Here is a 7,895-nt window from a genome sequence, read left to right on the forward strand (position 1 = left end):
TTGTGAGTTTATGAATATTAGACCTATCCAGCTGGAAATGCCAAAGGGAATCTTGCAGGTTGAAATGAAAGAAAACTAGACTAATAACTTCAGGAAAGGCGAATACATAGTCAATTTAAAAAGCTAGTATTGTACTAATGGTTTATAAATCTTTTTGTTTTCTACAAATTTTTAGAGACAAATCTGTTTAAAAAAATATGTTTATAGGGGCACCTGAGTGGCTCAGTTGGTTAAACATCTGACTTCTGCTCAGGTCATGATCTCACAGTTTGTGAGTTTGAACCCCGCGTCGGGCTCTGTGCTGACAGCTCAGAGCCTGGAGGCTGCTTTGGATTCTGTCTCCCTTTCTCTCTGCCCCTCTCCACTCACACTCTGTCTCTGCCTCTCTCAAAAATGAAAACACATTGAAATTTTCTTCTAATAAAAATAAAAATATATATATGTTTATGATTTTGGACACATAATGTATAATTTTGACATCAGTAACTAACCGGGGATGGAGATGGAGCGTTAGAAAAGCAGAATTTTTGTATGTTGTTGATATTAAGCTGGTATAAATTCAAATTAGAGTGCAGTAACTTTAGAATGTTAAGTATAATCCCCAAAGTAATCAAGGAAATATTATGGAATACACATAAGTAAGAAGGTAATTAAATTGTCTCTCTATTAAAAAAATCTAAATATCTTTTAAAAGACAGCAATGCAGAAAATGAGGGAGAAAAAGCTAAAAGTTGTGTAGAAAACAAGTAGCAAAATGACAAAAGTGGGTCTATTTTTTTTTTTATCAGCAATTACTTTAAAATTAAACTCTTCTATTAAAACTCAGAGATTGGCAGAATGGATTAAAAAACAAAAACAAAAACAAGAGGCAAAAAACAAACAAACAAACCAAAAAACCCATGATCCTGGGGCGCCTGGGTGGCTCAGTCGGTTGAGCATCCGGCTTCAGCTCATCTCATGATCTCATGGTTTTTGGGTTCGAGCCTCGCATCAGGCTTTATGCTGACAGCTTGCTCAGAGCCTGCAGCCTGCTTCATATTCTGTGTCTCCTTCTCTCTGTCTGCCCCTCCCCCGCTCATGCTCAGTCTCTGTCTCTCAAAAATGTTAAAATATTAGAAAAAAAAACAACAAAAAACAATGATCCAACTATATGTTGTCTAGAAGAGACTCCTTTAAGTTCCAAAAGCTTAAATTAATAAATCAGATACAAAAGTGGGCACATTACTCTCTGTTTCACAGAAGTAAAATAGATTATAAAAGTGTACTATGCATGATTGTATGCCAACAAATTGGATAGCCTAGATAGATGATATGGACAACTTTCCAGGAAACACAAAATGTGTGACAATAGAATTATAAAAAAAAATACATAATCTGAATAGACCCATAAGAATCACCATACTGATTTCCATAGCAGTTATTATCATTCTACATTCCTACAGTGCATAAAGATTTCAATTTCTCCACATCCTCATCTATATTTGTATTTTTTTTGTTTGGTTTTGTTTGATTTGGCATTTGTGTGTGTGTGTGTGTGTGTTGACTTTGTATCTTGCTACCTTTTTGAATTCATTTATTAATTCTAATATATAAGGTCATATTGTCTGTAACCAGAGTAAATTCTTTTTCTTCTTTTTCAATTTGAATGACTTTCATTTCTTTTTTCTGCCTAATTGTTCTGGCTAGGCATTCCAGGACCATGAGTAAGTAGTGGAAGCAAATGTTCTCGCCTTGTTCCTGATCTTAGCAGAAAAGCTTTCACCTTTTACCATTATGATGTTCATTGTGGATTGTCATTTATGGCTTTTATCATGTTGAGGTAGTTCCCTTCTGTTCCTAGTTTATGAAAGGGTTTGCATCTTGTCAAATTCTTTTTTCTGCCTTGAGATTATTATGTAGTTTTTCAATCTTTCATTCTGTTAACATGGTATATTACATTGATTGATTTTTATATGTTGAATCATCATTTTATTCCAGGATAAATCCTGCTTTATTATGATTTATAAGCATTTTAATATATTGGGGGATTCAGTGTGTTAGTATTTTGTTAGTGATGTTTGCATCCATGTTCATAAGGAAAATAAATTCTTGTAGTGTCTGCCAGCCTTTACTGTGAGGGCAATGCAGGCCTAAAGAATCAATTAGGGACTGTTCCCTTTAAGTTTTGGAAAAGTTTGAGAAGAATTGGTGTTAGTTCTTTAAATATTTGGTAGAATTCGCCAGCTAAGCAATCAGGTCCATGGCTCTTCTGTTTTGAGAGATTTACTGAGCAACTGGCCTTTTTTCTAAAGCAGCTGCACCATTTACATTACAACTAACCCTATAAGTTTCCAATTTTTCCACATCCTCATCAATGTGTAATTATTTGTCTTTTTGTTTATAGTCATTCTAGTGGGTGTAGAGTGGTGTTATCCTGTAGTTTTGATTGGTATTTCTCTGATCACTAATTATGTTGGGTATCTTTTGATGTCTTGATTGATCATTTGTGGGTTTTTTTTGAAAAATATCTATTCGTGCCCTTTGCCCATTTTTAATGTTTTTTCCCATTGTTGAGTTGTGTTCTTTGTATTTTTTTTTTTTTAATTTTTTTTTTTTTTCAACGTTTATTTATTTTTGGGACAGAGAGAGACAGAGCATGAACGGGGGAGGGACAGAGAGAGAGGGAGACACAGAATCGGAAACAGGCTCCAGGCTCTGAGCCATCAGCCCAGAGCCTGACGCTGGGCTCGAACTCACGGACCGTGAGATCGTGACCTGGCTGAAGTCGGACGCTTAACCGACTGCGCCACCCAGGCGCCCCTGTTCTTTGTATTTTTTAAATGCTAGATAGATCCTTATCAGACATACAATTTTAAAATATTTTTTCCATTTCTATAGGTTATTTTATTACTTTCTTGATAATGTGTTTCAAAGCACAAAACTTCTTAATTTTAATGAAGTCCAATGTATCGATTTTTTTCAATGTATCAGTTTTTAATTTTTTTTGTAACTTGTGCTTTTTATGTATTATCTAATAAGTTCTTGTCTAACCCAAGGTCATGAAGATTTATTCTTAGCTGTTCTAAAAATTTTGTAATGTTAACTCTTACATTTAGTTGATAATGCATTTTCAGTTAAAATTATATGTGTGAGTAAATAATCCAACTTCTTTATTTTGCACATAGATATCCATTGCCCCGGACTAGTTGTGGAAAAGATTATTCCTTCCTCCATTGAAGTTTCTTGCACCTTTGTTGAAAATCAATTGACCATATATTTAAGATTTATTTCTGAACTCTTAATTCTTTCTCACTGATCTATATATCTATCCTCCTACCAGTACCATACTGTTTTGATTACTGTATATACTTGTTCTAAATGTTTAAATCTGGAAGTATGAGTCCTGCCTTTTGTTCTCTTTAAAGACTGGTTTGGCTTTTGTCTCTTGATTTTCATATATATTTTAGGATCAACTTTTGCTTTTCTACAAGCTGGTATTTTGATAAGGATTGTGTTGAATCTATATCAACATAGACTTTCTTAAAAGTTTACATGTTTTCAGGTTTTTAGTGTATAAGTTTTACATTTTGTGTTAGTTTTCTGTGGCTCCCATGACAGTTAATATAAATTTAATGGCTTAAACAAAGAGAAATGTACTTTCTTACACTTCTGGAAGCTAGGAGTCTGATATTAAGTTGTCTACAGAGCCACAGTCCCTCCGGAAGCTCTAAAGGAGATTTCATACTTTGCCTCCTCTAACTTCTAGTGGTTGTTGGTACTCCTTGGCCTTCCTAAACTTATAGCTACATCACTCCAATCTCTACTTCTCTCTTTATATCACCCCCTCCTCTTTTATCTGTGTCTTCTCTTCATGTCTCTTATAAGAAAATTGTCATTATATTTAGAGGCCATGTGTATAACCTAAGATGATTCCATACCAAGATCCTTAACTTAATTACACTGGCAAACATTCTTTTTTCTGAGTAAGGAAATATTCACAGATTCCAAGAATTTAAACATAGACACATCTTTTTTTAAGGGTTACCATTCAACCCACTACTCACTTATGTTAAATATATTCCAAATTATTTTATTCATTTGAATACTATTGTACATAGAATTACTTTTTTTTTAGCTTTTTTTTTAATGTTTATTTATTTTTTAGAGAGGGGCAGAGAGCAAGGGAGACAGAATCCTAAGCAAGCTCTAGGCTCTGAGCTGTCAGCACAGAGCCCAATGTGGGGCTCAAACTCACAAACCTCGAGATCATGACCTGAGCAGAAGTCGGACGCTTAACCCAATGAGCCACCCAGGCGCCCCAGAATTACTTTCTTAATCTTGGTTTTCGATTGTTCATTGCTAGTTTATAGAAATATAATTAGTTTTTATATATTGATATCATATCCTGCAACCTGGTTGGACTAGCTTGATATAGTAGTTTTTAGTGGATTTTTAAGTGATTTTCTATATTCAAGATTATGTAATCTACAAATTGAGATAGTTTTAATTATTCCTTCCTAATCTGGTTGCTCTTTCTTTCTTTCTTTCTTTCTTTCTTTCTTTCTTTCTTTCTGAATGTCCTGGTTAGAGCCTCTGCGCTAATAATGACAAGAAGTGGTAACAGTACACAGTCTTGTCTTATTCCTGATCTTAAGAAGAAAGCATTATTTATTTTATTACTGAGTGTGATGTTAGGTGTGAGATTTTTGTAAATGTCTTTTATCAGGTTGATAAAGAAATACAAATAATGATTTATTAGAATGATAAAGGAATATCATATTCCCATATATTACTAGGTGGTTGAGTGTTTTTGCCATGGAAGTTTGTTGTATTTTGTCAAGTACTTTTTCTGCATCTATTTAGATAGCGATGTGTTTTTCTCCTTCACTCTACTGAAACGGTATACTACCTTGATGTTCATATTTTAAGCCAACCTCGCATTCCTGGCATAAGTCCCACTTGGTTTTGGGTGTTTAATTCTTTTTATATATTTTATACAAATAAAGACCTAGGTTTGGTGTGCTTTTATTTTATGGAATATTTTTGAGTTTATGTTCATATGAGATATTAATCTGTATTTTTATTGTGATATACTTGCCTGGTTTTCGTACCAGGGAAATTCTTGTCTGATAGAATGAGATGAAGAGTATTACATTCTGTTTTATTTTTTAAAATATTGGTGTTAATTTATTTTTAGATTTTTGGCAGAATTCATCAGTGAAGTGATTTGGGTTCAGACTTTTTTGTGGGGAGTGTTTAAAACAATAATTCAATCTTTTGTTATAGATCTATGCAGATTTTCTATTTATTCTTTAGTCTGGTTAAGTAGTTTATTTTTTTTCCTAGAAATCTGTTTATGTCATCTACATCTAATTTTTTGGCCTATAGTTGCTCATAGTATTGCCTTATAATCACCTTTTTATTTCTGTAAGGTCAGTAATGTTATCCCTTCTTTCAATCCTGATTTTAGTCATTTGTGTTTTCTGCCTCCTCTCCTTTTTTTTTATTTTGATCAATGACAAGCCTAAAGATTTGTCAATCTAGTTATACTTTTTTTTTCTTTTTAAAAAAATTTTTAATTTACATTTATTTATTTTTGAGAGACAGAGTGCAAACAGGGGAGGGGCAGAGAGAGAAGGAGACACAGAGTTCTTAGCTGTCATCACAGAGCCCGATGCTGGGCTCAACCCCATGAACAGCGAAATAATGACCTGAGCCAAAGTCGGACACTTAACCGACTGAGCCACCTAGGCGCCCCAATCTAGGTATACTTTTCAAAAAACAAACTTGGTTTCACTGATTTTCTCTATTGCTTTTCTATTTTCAAAGTCATTAATTTCTAGTCTCATCTTTTTTATATCCTTCCTTCTCTTTGAGTTTAGTTTGCTACTCTTTTTCCAATGTGTTAACGTATTAGTTTAGGTTATTGATTTAAGACCTTTCTTCCTTTTGGGAAGCCTGAGTGGCTCAGTTGGTTAAATGTCCAACTTCGGTTCAGGTCATGATCTCACAGTTCATGAGTTTGAGTCCCATGTCAGGCTCTGTGCTGACAGCTCAGAGCCTGGAGGCTGCTTCAGATTCTGTATTTCCTTCTCTCTCTACCTCTCCTCCGCTCATGTGCTTTCTCTCTTGCTCAAGAATAAATAAACGTTTAAAAATATTTTTTAAAAAAAGATATTTCTTCCTTTTTAATATAGACATTTACAGCTATAATTTTTTCTCTAAGCACTGTTTTTATATGTAATCTATAAATTTTGATATGTTGTATCATCATTTTCCTTCATCTCAAAATTGTTTCTAGTTTCCCTTATGATTTTTTTTTTCAACATTAACTATTTAGGAATCTGTAGTTTATTTTCTATCTATTTGTAAATTGCTCAAATTTCTGTTAGTTATTTATTTCTAATTTCCTTTCATTGGGAGTACAGAACAAACTTTGCATGATTTCAGTCTTTTTAAATTTGTTGAGATTTGTTTTATGACCTCATATATGGTCTATCCTAGAGAAGGTTTTATATGCACTTGAAAATAATTAGTATTCTGTTATTTTCAGCTTAAGTGTTCTATAGCTGCCTGTTAGGTCTAGTTGATTTACAAAATTTTATTTTTTATTTCTACTAATATCTTTTTGCATAAAGTCTGGTTTGTTTGCTATTACTACAGCCCTCCAGCTTTAATTTGTAGTATGTTTTCTTTTTAGCCCATGTAAATTTTTTAAATTTCTATTTTTCTGTCCTTTTCTACTCATTTCAACATCTAGATCATCTTGGTTTCAGTTCCTATTGATTCTTCTCTTCCCCCATGCAAATCACATTTTTGCTTCTCTGCACATCTAGTCGTTTTTGAATTTTATGCAAAATATTATGTATATCACATTTTCAGTAGATTGTAGTATTAATTTGTTTCTTTGCTTGTTTAGAATGGTGCTTTTTGTTTTGATGAGTAGTTCACTTACTGGTGGATTATTGCTTTTTTTTGCTTTTTTTTGGTAGCTTATTTTTAATTTCTGTTAGACAAATCTCCTAAAGCATGAGTTTTCAGGGATGAAAACTCATTGCCTAGGGCCTTCAGCAGAGTCTCTTTTCTGGCTGGTCCAAATTATGTCTCTCAGCACTGTGTGATCTCCAAAACCTCTGTCTAGCTCCCTAATCTCAGCAGCACTTCTCTACCAAATTGTATGATGTCTTGCCCAGTGTATGCTCAGTTCAATATTCTTCCAAAGACAAACAGGCTCTATGCAGATGTCTGTAAGTTTTCTTATTCATTCCCTTTTCTCCGACACCCTGCCCCTCAAACTCTAGCTGTCTCTGCAGTCACAAAAATGTGATCCCTGCCTCCTCCACTCAGAGGGGCCACTGTGATCCCGAGCTCTCACTATGCTGTGATCCAGAGAATGCCACTAGGTGGGGACTCTAGTCAATTGTGGGTCTAATTTCATTTGTTTCCCTTCTCTAAGGAAACACAGTCCTATGCATCTCGTTATCCAAACCTTGACAACAGTTGTATATATTTGGTCCAATTTTACAGTTTACAATGCAAGGAAGGTTGCATTTCCAATTAATTACTCTCTTACAATCAGAACAAAAGTCAATTTATATTTTTTTACTTTTTAAATTTTTTTTTAAACATTTACTCAGTTTTGAGACACAGAACACAAGCAGGGGAGGTGCAGAGAGAGAGGGAGGCACAGAATCTGAAGCAGTCTCCATCCAGCTCTGAGTGGTCAGCAAAGAGCCCAAAACAGGGCTCGAACTCACAAACCATAAGATCATGACCTGAGTTGGCTGCTTAACCAACTGAGCCACCCAGGTGCCTCTATATTTTTTTTTTATTTTTGAGAAAATTTATATTTTGGGGGGGGGGGGAAGTCTTTTCGGAAAAAATAACCTCCTTAAATTTTATTTAGTGTTTTAAAT

The sequence above is a fragment of the Panthera onca genome, chromosome B4 (genome assembly GCF_046562875.1).
Source record: "Panthera onca isolate mPanOnc1 chromosome B4, mPanOnc1 haplotype 2, whole genome shotgun sequence".
NCBI lineage: Eukaryota > Metazoa > Chordata > Mammalia > Carnivora > Felidae > Panthera > Panthera onca.